We start from the raw sequence: 22,745 nt of genomic DNA on the forward strand, positions 1-22,745 counted from the left end.
ACTTTCACCCTTAACCTATGACCTCCAGTTCTGGTCACACCCAACCTCAGTGGAAAAACCTGCATGGGCTATCCCTGCCTATACCCCTCATAATCTTGTACACCTCTATAAGATCTCCCCTCACTCTCCTGAGTTCCAGGGAATAAAGTTCCATCCGCGATGCTTCCCTGCTGCAGAGTATCCGAGCTGTACTGGCTCTGAATCCACTACAATGCCTCTATCACTGAAGATACTGCATTAGAACTATGCCTTTGGGAGGTCTGCTTCTGGGAGCCCTTAAGTGAGTCCAGGGCTAATAGATCCCAGGGCCTGAAAGCTATTAAGATAGCAATTACACTAACGAATATCTCATAGGTCTTTGGGGAAAAGATTCAGTGGTGTGCTGCACACAGAGTTTCTGGTTAGGCAGTGGATATGCATTAAAGATGAACAAACCAAGTTGCAAAATGTAGCAATGAAGGAAGCCCAGATACTTGAGCTGGATGGAAAAGGCATTGCTAACTCCAGCCACTGAGGAAAGAGGGAAACAGTTTGGTCTACAGTCAAAATGCCTAGACATTTACGCACTGTGACGGAATGATTAAGCTCTTTCTTTGTCTCCTTACAGGCAGAACTTCAATGGGATTCAAATCCAAACACTCTAAAAAAACCTCTAGATCAGGGGTTCCCAACCATTTTTATGCCATGGACCATTACCATTAAGCAAGGGATCCGTAGACACCAGGTCGGTGACACTTGCCCTAGATTCAAGATTTGAGATTGTTTAATGTCATCTCAAGCGTAAAGGAGAATGAAATAATTGTTACTCTGGACATGATGCAGCAGAAAAGAACACAATAAATATAAATCCATAAGATAGCTTATACATATTGATTATACGCCCATAAAGTGTCACTAGGTAACTCTGACAGGAAATGATAAAATAGTGCTGGTTGGGGGTGTGGAGGGGTGGGTTAGTGGGTGGAGGTGTTGATCAGACTCACTACTTGGGGAACGTAACTGGTTTTCAGTCTGGTGGTCCTGGTGTTGATGTTACGTAGTCTCCTCCCTGATGGGAGTGGGACAAACAATCTAGGAGCAGGGTGAGTGGGATCTTTCCTTTCCGTATACACGTCCTTGACGGAGGGTAGGCTGGTGCTGGTGATGAGTTGGGCAGTTTTGACTACCGTTTGTAGAGCCTTCCTCTCCGCTGCAGAGCAGTTTCCATACTACAGATGTAGTGTTGAAGATATCCTGACTGGTTGCATTATGGCCTGGAACGGAGACTCCAGTGTATAGTAACACAGAGAGTAGTGGACCCAGTCCAGTCTATCACAGGTACAGACCTCCCCACTGTTAACAGGAGGTGTGGCCTTAAGAAGGTGGAATCTGTCATCTAGGGACCCACCATCTTGCCCTCTTCTTGCTTCCTACCGTCAGGCAGGAGGTACAGAAGCCTGATGTTCAATACCACCAGGTTCAGGAGCAGGTATTACCCTGCAGTCATCAGGTTCTTGAATTGACCTGCAGAGCTCTGACCCTACTTCAGCAATGGAACTCTAGCAAGAGAGAAAAAAGGGGGAAAATATAAGAACATAAGAAATAGGAGCAGGAGTCGGCCATCTGGCTCGTCGAGCCTGCTCCGCCGTTCAGTAAGATCATGTCTGATCTGGCCATGGACTCATCTCCACCCACCTGCCTTTTCCCCATAACCCTTAATTCCCCTACTATGCAAAAATCTATCCAACCTTGTCTTAAATAGATGGAGCAGGGTGTCGAGTGGAGGGTGAAGATGGGAGATCGTAAAAACAGGAACACAAAACAGTACCAACAAAGGAGATGAGAAAAGTAACTATTCTCTTTTATCTCTCTCCCTCATCATTGAAATGTTCCTACAACCAATGGATTCACTTTCAAGGATACTTCATCTTATGTTCTCAGTATTTATTGCTTATTTATTTATTATTCTTTCTTCTTTTGTATTTACATAGTTTGCTGTCTTCTGCACTCTGGTTGACAGCCCTAGTTAAGCGGGTTTTCACTGTTTCTCTTATAGTAATTAATCTATAGATTTGTTGAGCATGCCCATAAGAAAGTGAATCTCAGTGCTGTATATGGTGACATATACAGAGTCTGATAATAAAATTTACTTTGAACTTTGAACTCCATCTATAATCCACCTCCACCCCCTGCTTACCTCCCGCTATTTGGCACTACCTGCCTGTCACCTTATACTGCTTCTCAGTCCACCAATCATCTCAGAATCCACTCTCCTTCCCGGCTCTCAGACCTGGTGCAGGGTTTCAAACCGAAGCAGCAAGTTCCTTCCTCCCACAGATGCTGCTCGACCCATGGAGTTCCTCCAGAAGATCGTTTGTTGCCCCAGATTCCATCACCCATGTCTTATCGCGTATGAACCACCAGTAGTGTTATACCGTTTAGTGGGTCAGTAGGTTAATTGGCCACATGGGTCTAAGTAGGTGGTGTGAGCTCATTGGGCCAGAATGGCCTGTTACCGTGCTGTATCTCTAATTAGATTAGATTATGAGGCCACTCAATCCTCCTTTATTGTCATTTAGAAATGCCTGCATTAACAAATGATACAATGTTCCTCCAGAATGATATCACAGAAACACAGGACAAACCAAGACTAAAACTGACAAAACCACATAATTATAACATATAGTTACAACAGTGCAAAGCAATACCGTAATTTGATAAGGAACAGACCATGGGCACGGTAAAAAAAAGTCTCAAGTCCCGATAGCCTCATCATCTCACACGGACGGTAGAAGGGAGAAACTCTCCCTGTCATGAACCTCCAAACGCCGCAAACTTGCCGATGCAGCACCATTGGAAGCACCCGACCACAGTGGACTCTGAGTCCGTCTGAAAACTTCAAGCCTCCAACCAGCCCTTCGACACTGAGCACCGAGCACCATCCTCTGCCGAGCGCTTCAACCCCGCCCCGGCCACTGAGCAACAAGCAAAGCCGAGGACTCGGGGCCTTCTCCTCCGGAGATTTCGGATCACACAATAGCAGCAGCAGCGAAGAAGGCATTTCAGAAGTTTCACCAGATGCTCCTCCGTGCTCTCACATCCGTCTCCATCAAATCAGGATTGTGCACAGCACCCTACTTGACAGATAACAGATATCATTCACCGGAGTAGCCACTGCGAGCTGCGTTGCGCCGCCATCTTCTCATCCCGCCTCTCCTTCATATTAAAAATAAATATGAAGCTTACGTGGTCACAGTGAGAATGTACAAATTTCTTACAGACGGTGGTGGAATTGCACCCAGGTTACTGGTGCTGTGACAGTTCTATGTTAACAGTGCTACCCACTGAATTGAATTGAATTGACTTTATGTCTCACAACCTTCACATACATGAGGAGTAAAAATCTTTACGTTACAAAGTTGTGGGCATTATGTTGTCTTTAAACTGACAGTGCTGACTGTGACCTCTGTAAACACCAGAAATCAGGGGTGCAGTCATGTGACTAAAGCAGCAAGTGGACAAAAGTATCGATCACATCTTCCGAATTTCTGTTTCACTGTGCCTGTGCACATCCTAGATGCTGCTGACAATCTATAAAAGCAGGGCTGACAGAAAATACCCATAGTTTCACTATCATTACCAATACGTGCAGTATTGTGGGCTATTTCAATTTCTGGAATTTCTATCATTTTCATATTAGATTTTGAGAACACTCAGTCCTCTTTTATTGTCATTTAGAAATGCATACATGCATTAAGAAATGATACAATGTTCCTCCAGAGTGATATCACAGAAAAACAGGACGAACCAAAGACTAACACTGACAGAACCACATAATTATAACATATAGTTACAGCAGTGCAAAACAATACCATAATTTGATGAAGAACAAACTATGGTTAAAAAAATGTCTCAAAGTCTCAAGTCGATCGATATTTGATGGTTCCTTAAGGTTGTCATAGCTGGGGTGGGGCACTGGGGAGGCTGAGGGGATAAGCTCGAGGCTCTCAATAGTGTGTGTCTCAAATAGCCTCTGACAACCAAGTCTAACTCCTGGCCTTCACGTGTGGCTTAGCTGTTAAGCCTGGCAGAACTGTTCCTACTGACAGATGGGCAAAGGTGGGTTACCGGTCCCTTAAAACCAGTCACCAGGCAGGTGGGGCTTGTCACCTGTGGCTGGCAGCTCATCTACGAGAAGGACAACTCCGATCCTGAACTCCGCTGCCTCGTGGCTATATCTGCTCATGGGGAAGGCTTTGAGGGTAAACTCCTGGAATATCTCTGGAGCTGGCAGTCCTACGTGGAGTGCTGCTTTGCCACAGCTGCCAGACTGTATCACTCTGCCATGGAGAGAGGGAGCCTGCTGCTTGGGAAACAGCTTGCTCTCCATCATGTACGTCACAGGCTTGTGTACACAGCTAGGATGCACCTTCCATGGTCGACCTCAACCAATAGAACCCTCATATTTGATGAAGGAAAGTAAATATCCAAACCATGAGAAGAACATAAATTAATATTTTTAGTTGCAGACGGTGCAGATTTTGGCAGAATTTGCTTAAACATTTTATACCATGGCTGGAAATGTTTTTTTAAATTACAGTTTCAGATGAAAATAGAAGATAACAAACTTGGTCTTCGAACAAAAGTTGCCTAGAAGTTTGTTAGGGTCCATAGAGAGGTGTTAATCAGTTGCTGGTTCTAGTTTCATTCACCCTCCTTTCCAGTCCTGGTGAAGGGTCTTGGCCCAAAATGTGGACTGTTTATTCATTTCCATAGATGCTACCTGACCTGTCAAGTTCCTCCAGCATTTTGTGTGTGTTACTCTGGATTTCCAGCATCTGCAGAATCTCTTGTGTGTATGAGTTGCATACCAACAACTACATTGCTCCACCTCCTGTAAGTTCAGTAGGACCTGAAGCCCAGATGACCAGGACCAACTAATAAGGCCTTGCTCGAGGAAAGTGCTTTGCTAAGCCAGGGCATGCAGATGGGAGCAGGAGCAGGGAGATCAGGGCTCTGGGCGGTATCTGTGGGGGTAGACACTGCAATGTGGACCAAAGGATGTTCTGGGTCAGAGCTTGATGCTGACAAGTGATGAATCCCTGGGAGATCGGGGGTGCAAAGGAGAGCCAATTAGTGGGCATATTGATATCAGGATCCAAGCATTTCAATGGCATCTGGTGGTGTTGAGATAAAGCATTGACAGGTCCACGATGGGACAATGTGAATGGGTCTGTGACACAACAACATACAGTAAACAACAAGTGAACAATGAGACAGCTTGGGTGTATTCAATGTCAGGTGTGTGTGTGTGTGTTTATGTGTGTGTGTGTGTGTGTGTGTGTGTGTGTGTGTGTGTGTGTGTGTGTGTGTGTGCACGTGTGTGCGCATGCTTATGTGTGTTTGTGTGTGTGTCAGAGTGTGTATGTGTGTGTGTGTGTATGTGTGTGTGTGTGTGTGTGTGTGCGTGTGTGTGTGTAGGTGCGATGGAACGATGTGAATCTGTCTATCACCAACAGGTGTGTGATGGGACGACATGAATGTGTCTACCATTGACAGGTGTGTGATGGAAAGATATGAATGAGGCTATCATCAACAGGCGTGTGATGGGACGACATGAATGTGTCTACCATTGACAGGTGTGTGGTGGAACGACGTGAATCTGTCTATCACGAGCAGGTGTGTGATGGGACGACATGAATGAGTCTATCATCAATAGGTGTGTGATGGGACGACATGAATGTGTCTACCATTGACAGGTGTGTGATGGAATGGCATGAATGAGACTACTATCAACAGGTATGTGAAGGAAAGACATGAATGTGTCTATCATCAACAGGTATGTGATAGAAAGACGTGAATGTGCCGATCATTGACAGGTGTGTGATGGAATGACGTGAATGAGAATGAGAATCAGGATCAGATATATCACCTGCATATGTTGTGAAATTTCTTAACTTTATGGCAGCAGTACAATAAATAAAATAAATAAAGAGAAAAACTGAATTACACTAAGTATATATATGTCTATTAAATAGTGAAGTTAAAATAAGTGGTGTAAAAACAGAAATAAAAAAAGTAGTGAGGTAATGTTCGTGAGTTCAATGTCCATTTAGAAATCTGATGGCAGAAGAGAAGAAGCTGTTCCTGAGTCGCTGAGTGTAAGCCCTCAGGCTCCTGTACCTCCTACCCGGCAGTAGCAGTGTAAAGAGGGCATGTCCTGGGTAGTGGGGATCCTTAATGATGGATGCCACCTTCCTAAGGCACTGCTCCTCGAAGATGTCTTGGATAGTACGGAGGTTGGTACCCATGATGGAGCTGACTAAATTTACAAGTTTCTGCTGCTTATTTTGTTCTTGTGCAGTAGCCCCCACCTTCCTCCCAGACCAGACAGAGATACAGCCAGTCAGATTACTCTCCATGGTACATTTGTAGAAGTTTTCGAGTGTTTTAGTTAACAAACCAAATCTCCTCAAACTCCTAATGGAATGTAGCTTCTGTCTTACCTTCCTTATAGCTGCATCAATATGTCCTCAGAGATATTGACATCCAGGAACTTGAAATTGCTCAATCTCTCCACTGAGGATTGATTTCTGTTTCCTCATCTTACCCTTCCTCAAGTCCACAATCAGATCTTTGGTCTTATGGACTTTGAGTGCCAGGTGGGTGCTGCAACACCACTCTAATAGCTGGTGTATCTCACTCCTATACGCACTCACGTCACCATATGAAATTCTGCCAACGATGGCTATATCATCAGCAAATTTATAGATGCTGTTTGAGCAATACCTAGCCACACAGTCATGGATGCAGAGAGAGTAGAACAGTGGGCTAAGCACCCATCCCTGAGATGCGCCAGTGCTGATTGCCGGTGAGGTGGAGATGTTATTGCCAATCGGCACAAATTGTGGTTTTTCTGGTTAGGGAGTCGAAGATCCAGTTGCAGAGGGATGTACAAAGGCCTAGGTTCTGTGACTTTTTGATCAGGACAGTAGGAATGATGGTATTAAATGTTGAGTTATAGTCAATAAACAGCATACTGACATCGTTGTTTGTTTTGTCCAGGTGATCCAAGGCTGCGTGGAGAGCCACTGAGATCACGTCTGCTGTAGACCTATTGTGATGATAGGCAAATCACAATGGGTCTCAGTCCTTCCTGAGACAGGCGTTGATTCTAGCCATGACCAACCTCTCAAAGCATTTCATCACCGTAGATGTGAGTGCTACTGGATGGTAGTCGTGCCCTTCTTGACCACTGGTATAATTGTTGCCTTTTTAAAGCAGCTGGGAACTTCTGACTGTAGCAGCGAGAGACTGAAAATGGCGGGAGGAGAAGATGGCGGCGCGATGCAGCGCATGCTGCCTCTCCGATGAAATGATATCGTATTTGTTAAATAGGGGCTGTGCACAATTCTGATTTGATGGAGACAGACGTGAGAAGCATGGAGGAACATCTGGAGAAACTTCTGAAATGCCCGGTTCGCTGCCGCTACTACTGTGCAATTGAGAATCTCCGGAGGGAAGGCCCCAAATCCTCGGCTTTGCCTGCTGCTGGCGGCCGGGGCTGGGGTCGAAGTGCTAGGCAGAAATGGTGCTCGGTGCTTGGTGTAGGAGGGCTGGTCGGAGGCTTGAAGTTTTCGGACGACTCAGAGTCGGACTGCGGTCCGGTGCTTCCAGGGTGCTGCATCGGCAAGTTTGCGGCGCTGGAAGCTCATGGCAGGGAGAGTTTCTCCCTTCTACCGTCTGCGTGAGATGATGGGACTTTCGAGAGACTTTGAACTTTTTTTACTGTGCCCATGGCCTGTTCTTCATCAATTACAGTATTGTTGCACTGTTGTAACTATATGTTATAATTATGTGGTTTTTGTCAGTTTTTCAGTCTTGTGTTTCTGTGATATCACACCGGAGGAACATTGTATCATTTCTTAATGCACGCATTACTAAATGACAATAAAAGAGGACTGCGTGTCCTCATAATCTGATCTAAATGTCTTTGAATACTCCCGCTAGTCGGTTGGCACAGGTTTTCAGAGCCTTACCAGGTTCTCTATTGGGCCCTGCCGCCTTGCGAGGGTTCACACTCTTGAAAGACAGCCTGACATTGGTCTCCAAGACAGAGATCACAGGGTCATTAGATGCTACAGGCATAGCAAAATGTGTTTTGATGGATGTGAATGGAGAAACCATCAAACAGTCCATAATGAGGCTTCTAAGGCATTGACCAGATCGTACTTGGAATATTGTAAGCAGTTTTGGGCTCCTTATCTAAGAAAAGATATTTGGGCATTGGACAGGTTCATGAGAATGATCTCAGGAATGAAAGGGTTAACCTATGAAAATCATTTGATAGCTCCGGTTGGCCTGTCCTCACTGGAGTTTAGATGGATGGCGGAGGGGATTTCATTGAAAGGCCTAGATAGAGTGGGTGTGGAGAGGATGTTTTCTATACTGGGGAGAATGGGACCAGATGGCACTGCCTCAGAATAGAGGGATGTCCCTTCAGAACAGAGATGAAGAAAATTGCTTTAGCCTGAAGTTGGTTAGTCTGTGGAATTCATTGCCACAGATGGCTGTGGAGGCCAGGTTATTGGGTATATTCAAAGCGGAGGTTGACAGGTTCTTGATTGGTCAGTGTGTTGAAGGTTATGGGGAGAAGGCAGGAGAATGGAGTGGAGATGGACGGAATGGCAGAGCAGACACAGTGGGCCAAATGGCCTAATTCTGTTCCCATGTCATATGTCTTGTAATTTATAATATAACAGCATGAATGGAGTACCCTCAACATCTCAATGACACAAGAACATGAATGCAGAAGCCATCACTAGGCCCACAATGGAATGATGTGAACAAGTTTCTCCAGGCAAAGCTCTAAATTAACTTTGCACAGGGAATGACATCATCATCAATGACTCCCATGGGAAAAATGGTTGATACATACAAGAGGGATTAGCAGCAGGAAGTGCCCAGTGCAGTTTCTGGAATGGCTTAATTCAACTTGGGAACCAGAATAATTGCATTCCACTCTGGAAAAGATCAATTTCCACACTGAATGCAATGGGGGCTGTGCGTCAGATTTCTAAGGACCTTGGCTGGGTATCTTTTTCTGCCTGTCTGGTGTAAAACCTCATGTGATTAGGGGAGTAACAGTGATGATTTCTTCAAGGAGACATGTTAAACAAACATAAAATAGCTCAGCCTGAATTTATTAAGTTTACTCTCTTAGACTGACTCATCCTTTGGTTTGCAGCCATAGCTGATCTCTTCACAGAGTTCAGACAGCTGTAAAAGTTGTTAGACATATTTATTAGGAAGGTTCATCCAAATGTCACATTTCCTTAAACCTTCAGCCATCTTCGTCAGCTCCTGCAGAAAGGATCATCAGGGTCTCTCTTCCACCCATCTGAGGTATTTATCAGGAGTACTGTGTACGCAGGGCCCTTAGCATCGCCAATGATCCTTCTCATCCCTCCAACAATCTCTTTGACTCCTACCATCAGGCAGAACGACAAGGGCTATTAGAGTGGGAAACAGCTTCTTCCCTGGGACGAGACACTACTGAACCCTTTACCACCTCCCAGCTCTCATCATGTATGAAGCGTCAGTAGTGGTACACTGTTTACTTTTTAATTTGTGTTGTAAATGCACCTTATGCTAAATGTCAATCCTATGGAAGATATTTTATTGTTTGTTAATTTATTTGTGGTAATATTACTTTATGTGTTATGTGTGTGAGTTACATAGTTACATGTACGGTGTCGCCCATCTTGCTCTCAGACATTCCATCTCTCCCAGAAGTTCCGGGAGTGTCTCGCATATTAACGGTGGCTCCCTGATGCCCGCAAATTATATACAATATCCTGGAAATCAATTTTTTTGAGAGCGAGCAAGAGAGAGAGTGAGAGAGAGTGCGCGAGCGAGAGTGAGAGACAGCAAGCACGAGAGTGACCATGAGAGAGAGAGAACAAGCGTGAGAGTGAGAGAGAGAGAGAGAGAGAGAGAGCAAGAGAGCACGAGAGCAACCATGAGAGAGAGAGAGAATGAGCACGTGCGCGCGTGAGAGAGAGAGCGTGCCATGGGAGAGTGTTCCAGAAAAAGAAAATATAAAACGTACGTCACCCCAGACTACCCTAAAGTGAACCCCTGCCTAATAGGGGTCAAAAATAATGACAGTGTTGCTCGCTGCACTGTTAGCAACAGTGACTTTTCTATTGCCCATGGTGGGTTAAGACTGTAAAAGACGTGTTGAGGTGAGTTTAACAGGTGTCATTCATTCATTAGCATAGTTAATGTTATTTAAACTAGCTGGCTAGCTGCTAAGGAGCTACTCTATTGCAGACATCCCACCTCTTCCGGAAGTTCCAGGAGTCTCCCGCAAATTGATGGTGCTACCTCCCTGAAATGAGTTTTTGCAGGGTGGGATGTCTGTGCTCTGGAGAGGCTGTTTCGTTTGGCAGTATACATGGGTATGGTTAAATGCCAATAAACTTGAACTTGAAAGTTATAAAATTTGTGGCTATTTCAATGTCCTGATGTTGGAGTGGGTTTATTCCTCAACTTCCTTTGGGTTCCTTCACTTACTGCATCCTCTTTCAGGTTGGGGGCCTATTTAAAGAGATTTAATTTCCAGACAAGTGGCATACACTTTTACTAACCTTTTAAGTCATTCAGGCCTATGTTAGACATGAATGATAGCTGAATTATGATAGAAAAACAGATAATTACCGTAGCAACGGTGCAAAATGCGTCACAAATTGTGTAAGTGTAAAATTTATCTTAGTATCAATAAGATTTCAAAAAGAGTCTAATCAGGAGAAATCTGCACCGTTAAAAGTGTAAAATTTGAGTTGTCATAAAGTATTTGAGATTGCATATTCCACCTTGGGCCAGTTTCTGCGCAGCATTATTAATACATGATATACTGTAGAGACACAATTATTTTAACACGTTCTGTTAGGCAAGTAAAGATGAAAGTAATAAGATAAGTATCCCAGACTTGTGTTCAGAGGTTATTCCCGAATTAAAGATGGAAACACAAGTCATATCAAAAGAATTGATGAGGTGGACACTGGATATTGGATCAGTATTAACTGTTCCTGATTGCTTGGTTGTTCTATGTTATCAGCAAATGGTTTCATCATAGCAATAATACAAGTTTCCAGATGAAATCTTGTGTCCACTCCCATTGTCACGGTGTGAAAGATTATTGGAGAGGAATTTTCACTCTGGGAAATTAATGAGTGAATATATTGATAGGTTGGGTAGTGGGGTGGAGATACTTCTCTACCAGAGGAGGTGTAAGGAGCTCTTTTCCTCCGCTAGCCTACAGGTCACTCTTGGGCAAGGTGTAGCACTTGCCACCCTGGATCAGGGTCATGTGAAGCCATGGGAGCAGGTGGCGGACGGTCTTATGAGCAGCCGGTGCACATCACAAGACCCAGTTACGTGACTACTGACATCAGGTAGACAATCTCTGAAGAGTATTGATAATGGCTGGGGTCACCCATCTTGTAAAGATACTGCCCTGAAGAAGGCAATGGCAAACCACTTCTGTAGAAAAATTTGCCAAGAACAACCATGGTCATGGAAAGATCATGACCATCCACATTATACAACACAGCACATAACGATGAACGATATTTATAGAAATGATTACTTCATTTGGTCTCTTACACTTTCCCAATGGTATCCCATGGGGACTCTGTCTCTAAGCTGATACAATGGACAGGTGAGGTAAGTTCTACTTATTTTGGGTGCCACTATAGTGTAGCGGTTATCACGATGCTATTGAGGCATGGAGAGTTGGAATTCGGAATTCAATCCCTGTGTCCTCTGTAAGGAGTTTGTACATTCTCTCTGTGGAATGTATGGGTTTCCTCTGGGTGCTCTGGTTTCCTCCCACCTTCCCAAGATGTATCGGCTAGTAGGTTAATTGGTCACTGTAAATTGTCCCGTCATCAGGCTAGGAGGTTGCTGGCAGTGCAGCTCGAAGGGCTGAAGGGCCTATTCCATGCTGTATCTCTAAAGAAATAAAGTAAAATAAATAAACTTTATCTTTTGCTTTTCTTACTAAAGAAAAATTCCTGGCCTCACAATTTGCTTGCAAATTGAAAAAAATTTATACAGAAGCATAAACACAAAAGATCAGGCAGATGCTGGAAATCCAGAGTAACACACACAAAATGCTGGAGAAACTCAGCAGGTCAGGCAGTGTCTATGGAAAGGATTAAAGCGTCAATGTTTTGGGCCGAGACCCTGATTTTCTCCAGCATTTTGTGTTTGTTACTAGACAGAACCAAATGTTTCATTTGTCTATGTTGTAATATTTTTAAATATATATCAAACATAAGCTTAATTCATCATAAGGGCCCCAGCCACTTCCCCCACCCAGATATTTTCTCTTCCCTCTCCTCCCATCAGGCAGAAGATACAAAAGCCTGACAGCACATACCACCAGGCTCAAGGATGGCTTCTATCCCCCTGTTACAGGACTACTGAACGGTTCCCCTGGGTGACAAGACAAACTCTGGACCTCACGATCTAACTCATTATGGCCTTGCACCCTATTGTCTATCTGCACTGCACTTTCTCTGTAGAGTCATAAAGTCATAGAAGACTACAGCACAGAAACAGGCCCTTCAGCCCATCTAGTCCATGCCAAACTATTATGCTGCTTAGTTCCATCAACTTGCATCCGGAGCATAGCCCTCCTATCCATGTACTTATCAAAACTTCTCTTAAATGGTGAAATTGAACCCACATCCATCACTTCCTCTGGCAGCTCGTTCCACACTTGCACCACCCCCTGAGTGAAGAAGCTCCCCCTTATGTTCCCCTTAAACATTTCACCTTTCACCATTAACCCATGACCTCTATTTCTAGTCTCACCCAGCTTCAGTGGAAAAAGCCTGCTTTCATTTACCCTATCCACACCACCAAAAATTTTATATGCATTACCTCTACCAAATCTTCCCTCATTCTCCTTTGCTCCAGAGAATAAAGTTGTAACCTATACAACCTCTCCCTATAACTCAGGTCCTCAAGTCCTGGCAACATCCTTGTAAATTTTCTCTGCACCCTTTCAATCTTATTGATGGTTTTAAACTACTTGGTGTTACCATTTCAGAGGACCAGTCCTGAGCCCAGTACATAAGTACCATTATGAGGAAAACATGGCGGCACCTGTATTTTCTTAAGAGTTTGTTAAGTTTCGGCATGACATCTAAAATTTTGACAAACTTCTATAGGTGTGTAATGGAGAGCATATTGACTGGCTGCATCACAGCTTGGTATGAAAACACCAATGGCCTTGAATGGAAAATGCAACATAAAGTAATGGATACAGCTCGGTCCAACATGGGTTAAACCCTCTCCAGCATTCAGCATATCTACATGGAGCACTGTCATAGGAAAACACCATCCATTAAGGACTCACACAACCAGGCCATGCTTTTTTCTCGTTATCACCATCAGAAAGGAGGTACAGAATCCTCAGGACCCACACCACCAGGTTCAGGAACAATTATTACTCCTCAACCAGAGGGCATATCTTCACTCGCCCCTTCACTGAACTGTTCCCACAATCTATGGACTCACTTTCAATGACTCTTCATCTCATGTTCTCAATATTTATTGCTTATTTATTATTATTATTTATTTTTGTATTTGCACAGTTTGTTGTCTTTTGCACACTGGTTGTTTGTACATCCTGTTGGGTGCCATCTTTCATTGATTCTATTGTGCTTCTTGTATTTACTGTGAATGCCTGCAAGAAAATGAATCTCAGGATTGTATATGGTGACATACATGTACTTTGATAAGAAATTTACTTTGAACTTTGAACGTTGATTTTCTAGATGTAACACTTTATTCTGCATTGTTATAGATTTACCCTGATCTACCTCGATGGACTGTGTAATGATCTGATCGGTGGACGTATGCAAGACTGGGTTATGACTGTACCTCAGTACATGTGATAATAATGAACCAATTCCAGTTGCAACTTAACTTCCTTCAGGAAGAAGGAAGAGGAGTACAGGACCTCAGTTTGAAGTAAATAATCAAGCAATTTACCAAAGTCTTGGTACTTCAGGACAGTTCATTTGTGGTCAGCAGCCAATTGTTAATTGGAACACACCAGGACCAGTATACTTTGGCGCAATTAAGCGGCTGTCCCAATAAGCCAGTTTTATGAAAATAATTAATAAGTTATAAAAAAGACAAACTACCATTTAACTGAGTTGCAAAGTATGTATTTAAATGAAATACAAAAGAAATAAAAACACTACCTATACCACTACGGTACTATAAAACCGTGTATTAGTTCCTAATAATTACCTACGGAGGAATTTGTCCAGTGTCCGCTGCTGCGTTCTTTTAATTGACTGTAAATGAACAAAATTGGTGCAGACACCTTGTGCAGATACTGGACTTTATACAATGCTTCTGACATTTCCAACCTCCAAATCTTTATTTTCATTGTAACATTCAAGAGGATTGTCGATAGCTTCAAATTCTTCGTAGTTCCTAACTTGTTGAAGTAGTGAAATTGTTTCAGTTTCACTCTGGCTGTTTCTGGCATCTCCAAGCGTGAATACTTGAAACCGCAGTGAGTAAAACAGTTCTGAATTGTCTTACTGCTTATTTCTCGCCGGCTGTCAGTGACAAAAATCACTCCTTTTTGAGCAAAAATCCACGCTACTGACACTATTTGAAAACTGTTCCATCCAAGCCAAGTGAAGTGTCTAATGGACACACAAGTGCACGTGACTGATGCTAGTTAGAAACTGTTTGCCAACATTTCCTGTCCCAATTAAGTGGCATAGTGACTCCAAATAAACAAAGGGAATCCTGGCTATTTTCGTGATTAGATTTTGTTCTTTAAGAGTTGTCCCAAATAAGCCCTGATTAACCAATGGCTCAATTAACTGGAATTCACTGTAATTATTAAAAGTAATAGATTCAGTCGTAGGGTCACTCAACACAGAGACAGGTCTTTCAGTCCATGCTGGGTCTCAGCCTGCTTGCAAAATAAGGAGGGTTGGACATGGAGTTAGCAGCCCCATCCTGTAAAAATTCCGAACTACAGAAGCACCAACAGAAACTCTGGAGGCCTTAACCTTGGGAGAGGGGGGAATCTTCGATGGGCTGCACCTGGGGCCATCTTGAAGAACTGGCCCAGGACAGAGGGCTCTGGCCAGCAGTCGTTGGTGGCCTGTGCCCTAGTAGGGGTGATGCCCTCTTCTATTAGCCATTTTGACCCTGGGAAAAAGTCTCTGGCTGTCCACTCTATCAATGCCTTTTGATCATCTTGTACACCTCTATCAAGTCACCTTTCACATTCCTTCGTTTCAAAGGGAAATCCCCAGCTCACTCAAACTCTCCGTGCTCTTGAATTCCGGCAATGTCCTGGTAAATCTCTACCCTCTCCAAAGCTTTCATACCCTTCCTATAATAAGGCAATGTTCCCAGTGTGGTTTAACCATGGTTTTATAGAGTTGTAACATTATCACATGGCTCCTGAACTCAGTCCCTCAGCAAATGAAGGCGAACACTCCATACCTTTTTTAACCACCCTATCACCGTTCAGCCTGTTCACAAGCTTTACTGTCGCAAAATGATGAGCAACACACACAAAGTGCTGGAGGAACTCAGTAGGTCAGGCAGCTCCTATGGAGAGGAATAAACAGTCGACCTTTCAAGCTGAGATCCTTCATTAGAACTGGTTTGGGTGGGGGGGGAGGTGGCGATACGTCTCTACCAAAGGAGGTATAAGGTGCTTCTTCCCTCCGCTAGCCTGCAGGTCACCCTTGGGCAAGGTGTAACACCTACTTAGCCCCCCAAATCAGGATCGTGTGAAACCATGGGGGCAGGTGGTGGATGGTTGTATGAGCAGCTGGTGCACATCACAAGTCCTGGCTACGTGGCAGCTGACACCAGGCAGACAATCTCTGAAGAATATTGATAATGGTCACCCATCTTGTAAAGACACTGCCCGGAAGAATGCAATGGCAAACCACTTCTGTAGAAAAGTTTGCCAAGAACAGTGATGGTCATGAGACTATGATCGCCCATATGATGACACAGCACATGATGATGATGATGATAGGGTCTCGGCTCAAAACGTCAACTATTGATTCATTTCCATAGATGCTGCCTGACTTAATGAGTTCCTCTAGCATTTTGTGTGAGTTACTCTGGACTTCCAGCAACTGCAGAATCACTTGTGTTGCTAAACGATACCTCATTCATAGGATTGCCACCTTGTCTGACACTCTTCCACCTGCTTTAATTCAAAAAGGGAAGGTTCTGCTCGGTCTCTGAGTATTTATGAAGGAATGAGCTCCCAGCAGCCAGAGAGGCAAACATCCAGCAAGGGTTTTGACTTCAGAACCGGTCATTGCATTCGGAGAAAATTCACTCATCCCTCAGCATAAGGGGCAGTATTTTCCACTTCTGAGCCAGTTTGCCAGCGGGGGTGTCAGCAATTGCAACTTGGTCAGAGATGGGTGTGAGGCCGGTGAGGAGAGGTGTTTACCTGGGGTGGCTGAGGTGTTGTGGGGTTGCTGATGAGGGAAGGGATGTGTTAAGGAAATCACCAAGAAGAGTCACGGGGGAGCCACGGTAGCCTAACGGTTAGTGCAAGGCTATTACAGCTCGGGTGTTGGAGTTCGGAGTTCAATTCTGACGTCCTCCGTAACCAAGTTGGTATGTTCCTTCCTGTGTGCCTGTGGGTTTCCTCCGGGTGCTCAGGTTTCCTCCCACAAGGCGTACTGGTTAGTAGGTTAATTGTTCTGTGACTAGGCTAGTGTTAAAATCGGTGGACCAGAAGGGCCTGTTCCGTGGTGTATCATTAAATAAACACATACATGAACTTGAATTCACTCTGACCCCAGGAGTACGGGCGTGAGAACAACCTAATGGAAAATGCGAGGCTTATTTACTGAAATGAAACACATTAACACTGCAATCTTTCTAAGTGAGAAATACCCTCTTGGCCCTCAAAGAGTTAAGTGTGAATTTGAAAGATTACAAGCAGCTCTAACCACCATGTAGGTGGGGGATTGAACCACATGGAGAAGACGTAGATAATACCAGAACCGTGCATTAGTCAAACATAGATAAAAGAGTAAGGAGTTCTCCTTTCAATATTTTAGTCAAGTGGATTTTTTTAGTGTACCTGAAAGTTTCATGTGCTTTCCCCATGACTGAAAAGCATGCTTATTTGATGAAAATTTTAAGCAGAATATTGTTCCATTGAGCTAACTTTTCCTTTGAATTTTGTGCACTCTTTTGATGAAAATAAACTTCTGTAATTTACAGATACATCTGTAAAATGCATGTGGTATGGACTTTTTAATTGTTTTATTATTTACTATTTGCAGCTGTTTGCAAGCGACAGTGGCCGCACCCCGGTGCACGGCAGCAAATGGACTAAACCAGGTGAGGGTAGCTGGTGACCTCTTATCCCGGTGAGATAGGGATATGCCGGTCCTAGCTCCGGCGGACGGGGCGGATGAGATCCAACGGCCGGGAAAGTGGTTCTGCAACACTTCACGGAGAGCGATGACACAGAAGATGTCAGGGTCACCCTTTGCAATGAAGGAAGATCCCAGTCTGTGAGGACTACTTGTACCACTGGAACTGGGTTTCCGGGTTTGAGAGAGTGGGCCTGCTCCAGTGCAACAGCTTTTCCACGTTAAAAACTTTCCCCCACAGGTTCCCTGTCAATGGACAACCACCATTTATGATTTGTTTAGAGGTACAGCACAGTAAATGGCCCTTCTGGCTCAATACGCCAACACCATCCAGTTACACCCATTACCTACACATCTCTGGAATGTGGGAGGGAACCGAATCAGCCAGAGGAAGCACACACAGTCACAGGGAGAACGTCTAAACTCCTTACGGACAACTGTTGACAATACTCAACAGCTCTTTCATCTTAATCTTCATTTCTCATTTCTAATGGTGGGAGGAAGTTTATCACTGCTCAGAACGCATTCTGAACATGTACCTTTTACTAAATTCCAACAATATTATGCAGCTACAAGCTTCAGAGCACAAAATGCAGAACCTGAGGCCTGCTTTACTCTAATGACTAATTGCAAATGTTGTCATCGTCCCAATTTAGTTCCAGCAATTTAGTGAAAGGTGGGAATGGTGAGATGCTTCTAATTATTTGTTAATATCATGTACCGTTGCAATAGGTGAGATGTTCTTGATTGCATACAACATAGAACATTGAACACGGCTGTACAATACAGTCTCTTCAGCCCACATTGCTGTGCCGAGCTTTTAACCTAACCTGAGATCAACCTAACGCTTCCCTCCCATGTATCCCTCTGTTTATCTATCATCCACGTGCCTAGCCAAGAGTTTCTTAGATGCCCCTCATGTAGCTGCCTCTACCACCAACCATGGCAAGGCATTCCACGCACCCATCACTCTCCGTGTAAAGTAATTACCTCTGACGCCTCCCTGTACTCTCCTCCAATCACCCAAAAATTACGCCACTATTTATTAGTCATTTCCGACCGGGGACAATCTCTCTCTCTTTCCAACCTTGTGTCGTTATTTCTCCTCCATGTACCTGTATCCTGTTATTTGTTTACCATCATTGGCAGTGGGAATGGCTGAGTTTTGTACCCGTGTTGATATGGCACCACACAGACTGGAGGTAAGACCATAAGAAAAAGGAGCAAAATTAGGCCAAATCATCATGGATGATTTATTATCCCTCTCAACCCCACTCTCCTGCCTTCTCCCCATAACCTTGGATGCCCTGACTAATCAACAGCACATCAACCTCCACTTTAAATATACCCAATGGCATGGCCTGTACGGTCATCTATGGCAATGAATTCCGCAGATTCACTACCCACTAACAAATTCTTCCTGATTGTGAGGAGCTTACTATTCCGGTTAATCCCATGGTCTAAAGAGTCACTGGTATTGAGCTAGATTGAGTCATTTCTTTGTGAATACAGTGCCTGATAACCTCGGAGGCTGAGAAGGCTGGGGGTACGGCAGAGCATTTGAATGGTTGCTTGGATAGATCTTGTTCACAATGCTGAGGATGTTCTACCAGTCTGTGGTGGCCAGTGCTATCATGTTTGCTGTTGTGTGCTGGGGCAGCAGGCTGAGGGTAGCAGACACCAACAGAATCAACAAACTTATTTGTAAGGCCAGTGATGTTGTGGGGATGGAACTCTGACGGTGGTGTCTGAAAAGAGGATGCTGTTTAAGTTGCATGCCATCTTGGTCAATGTCTCCCATCCACTACATAATGGACTGGGTGGGCACAGGAGTACATTCAGCCAGAGACCCGTTCCATCAAGATGCAACACAGAGTGTCATAGGAAGTCATTCCTGCCGGTGGCCATCAAACTTTACAACTCCTCCCTTGGAGGGTCTGACACCCTGAGCCAATAGGCTGGTCCTGGACTTATTTCCATCTGGCATAATTTACACATTATTATTTAATTATTTATGGTTTTATATTGCTATATTTATACTCTATTCTTGGTTGGTGCAACTGTAACGAAACCCAATTTCCCTCGGGATCAATAAAGTATGTCTATCTATCTATCTGTCCAAAGTTGAGAGTCAATATAACCCTGATGTTCACAGATAGAGCAGTCATGATACCAAGGTCTTCCTGCAGAATGCCACACAACCTCAGCAGCGATAGGCTTGGAAAAGCAGACCTGGGGAATACATGGACCATCAGGAGTATCTAGGAAGGATGTGGAGATTCAGATTATTTACCACACGCGCATCAAAATGCAGTGAAATGTGCCGTTTGCATTAACAAACAATTCAACCCAAGGATGTGCTGGAGGCAGCCCACAAGTGTCTCCACACATTCTGGCACCAACACAGCATGCCCATACTGTTTATCAAAACAACGCAAGCAGCAACAGCAAAGCAAGCCCCTTTCCCACCCTCTCCACAGACAGGCAGGCCTCTAACCCTAGAACAGGCCACCTCCAAAGCCTTCGACATTGGACTCTCAGACCAGTAGATATCAGGCTTCCAAATTATAGGTCCTGGCCCGGACGTGGTCACAGACTTGCATACATCGGGCCCTCGACTTCATGTTCGGGCTCCCGGCCTCATACCTCCAACCCACCCTGTGTAGTCAGCCTGAGCTCCGGTCAATGGTGTGTCAGCAGTTATTGTGAGAAGAGGTTCCCTGGTAGCTTTGCGTTCTAAGGAATTTGGAAGGCAATTGAGCAGTACATTGTGGGTTCTGAAGCTGTTCAACCATATCTCTTTAAATCAACAGAACATCGCTTAAGTAGCAACAACGTCCTCCTCGGCATACTTAAACTATTGTTGAATGTTTGTAGGTTACAACCTTGAACTTTAATTTACATTGGTACGGACTCAGGTGGGTGTTGTGCGAATCACAATGGTGTATTTTCCATGAGAGAAGTGTCACGAACACTGGTGTGGACAGTATAGGGAATGAATCTCAATAGCCACTTTATGAGGTAGTGCAGAATTCGAGTCATATATGTCAGCAACTCAATGCATAAAAGCAGGTAGGCATGGTCAAGAAGTTCAGTTGTTTTTCACACCAAACATCAGAATGGGGAAGGAATGAGATCTAAATGACTTTGACTGTGGAATAATTCTTGGTATCAGACGGGGTGGTTTGGGTACCTTATAAACTACTAATCTCCTGGGATTTTCACACACAACAGTCTCTAGAGTTTACAGAGAAAGGTGCAAAGAACAAAAAAAAATCCAGTTAGTGGCAGTTTCCTGATAATGAGAGAGGTCAGAGGAGAATGGCCCAGCTGGTTCAAGCTGATAACAAGGTGACAGCAATTCAAATAAAGATGACTTACAACAGTAAGAGCTTGCTTCGCTGTGCAGAAGAGCATCTCTGAACAACACATTGAACTTTGAAGTGGATGGCGTACAGCAGCAAAAGACCATGAACATATGCTCAGTGTCCACTTTATTAGGTACAGGAGATACCCAGTAAAATGGCTACTGAGTGTATACATGGTCTTCTCGAATTTACCTTGAACTTTGACATAGAAGTGCAAACTCAGCCTCCCTAGCATCGAGAATGCCTTCAAAAGGCAATGCTTCAAAAGGTGGCATCCATGGTTAAGGCCATAAGACATAGGAGCAGAATTAGGCCATTCATCCCATCAGAGTCTGCTTTGCCATTTGATCGTGGCTGATTTATTATCCCTTGCCTGCCTTCTCCCTGTAACCTTTGACTCCCTGATTAATTAAGAACCCATCAACCTCCACCTGAAATGTACTCAATAACTTGGCCCCCACAGTCGACCATGGGAAAGAATTCTACAGATTCACCACACTCTGGCTAAAGAAGTTCTTCCTCATTCATTCTTGATTGATGCCTCTCAAATCTAAGGCTGTGCCCTCTGGTCCTGGTCTCCGCCACTAAAAGGAAACATCCTCTCCTTATCTAGTCTATTGAGGCCTTTCAGTATTCGATAGATTTCAATGAGATCCCCCCTCATTCTTCTAAATTTCTGCAAGTACAAGCCCAGAGCCATCAAACACCCCTCATATGTTAACCCTTTCATTCCCAGGACCATTCTTGTGAACCTCCTCAGGACCCTTTCCAATGCCAGTACATCTTTTCTAAGATAAAGTGCCCAAAGCTGCTCACAGTATTCCAAGTATGGTCTGACCAATGCCTTACAAGGCCTAAGCAGTACATGCTTTCTTTTGTATTCTAGTCCTCTTGAAATGAATGCTAGCATTGCATTTGCCTTCCTTACAGCCAACTCAACCTGCAAGTTACCCTTTAGGGATCCTCCATAAGGGCTCCCAAGTCCCTTTGCACTTCTGATTTTTGAATTTTCTCCCCATTTGGAAAATAGTTCGCATCTTTATTCCTGGTGCCAAAAACATGACAGTACACTTTCCCACACTACATTCCATCTGCCGCTTCTTTGCCCATTCCCCCAATCTGTCTAAGTCCTTCTGCAGACACCCTGCTTCCTCTACCCATCTTTGTGTCTTTCACAAACTTGGCCATAAAACCATCAATTTCTTTGTCTGAATCATTGACATTCAACATGAAAAGAAGCAGTCCCAAAACCGACCCCTGTGGCTCACCACTAGTTACCGGCAGTCAACCAGAAAAGGCCCCCTTTATTCCGACACTTTGCCTCCTGACAGTCAGCCAATCCTCTATTCAGGCTAGTACCTTTCCTGTAATGCAATGGGCTCTTATTTTGTCAAGCAACTTCATGTGTGGCCTTCTGATAATCTAATGAGCAGCATCCACTGACTCTCCTTTGTCTAATCTGCTTGTTATTTCCTTAAAGAATTCCAACAATTGGTTAGACAAGATTTCCCCTTTAGAAAACCATGCTGACTTTGGCCTATTTTATCATGTTGCCTCTAAGTATCCCAAAACCTCATCCTTAATAATAAACTCCAACATCCTTCCAACAACTGAAGTCAGGCTAACTGGCCTATCATTTCCTTTCTTCTGCTCCCCCCCCCTTCTGAAAAAGTGGAGTGACATTTGCAATTTTCAGGAACCATTCCAGATTCTAGTGATTCTTCAAAGATTATTACTAATGCCTCCACAATCTCTTCAGCTACTTCTTTCAGAACTCTGGATTGTAGTCCATCTGGTCTAGGTGACTTACCTTGAGCTTTACAACTTCCCAAGCACCTTCTCCTTCATAATAGTAATGATACACACATCTGTCCCTTGACACTCTCTCATTTCTGGCATTCTGCTAGTGTCTTCCACAAAGATG

This window comes from Mobula birostris, chromosome 26 (genome assembly GCF_030028105.1).
Source record: "Mobula birostris isolate sMobBir1 chromosome 26, sMobBir1.hap1, whole genome shotgun sequence".
NCBI lineage: Eukaryota > Metazoa > Chordata > Chondrichthyes > Myliobatiformes > Myliobatidae > Mobula > Mobula birostris.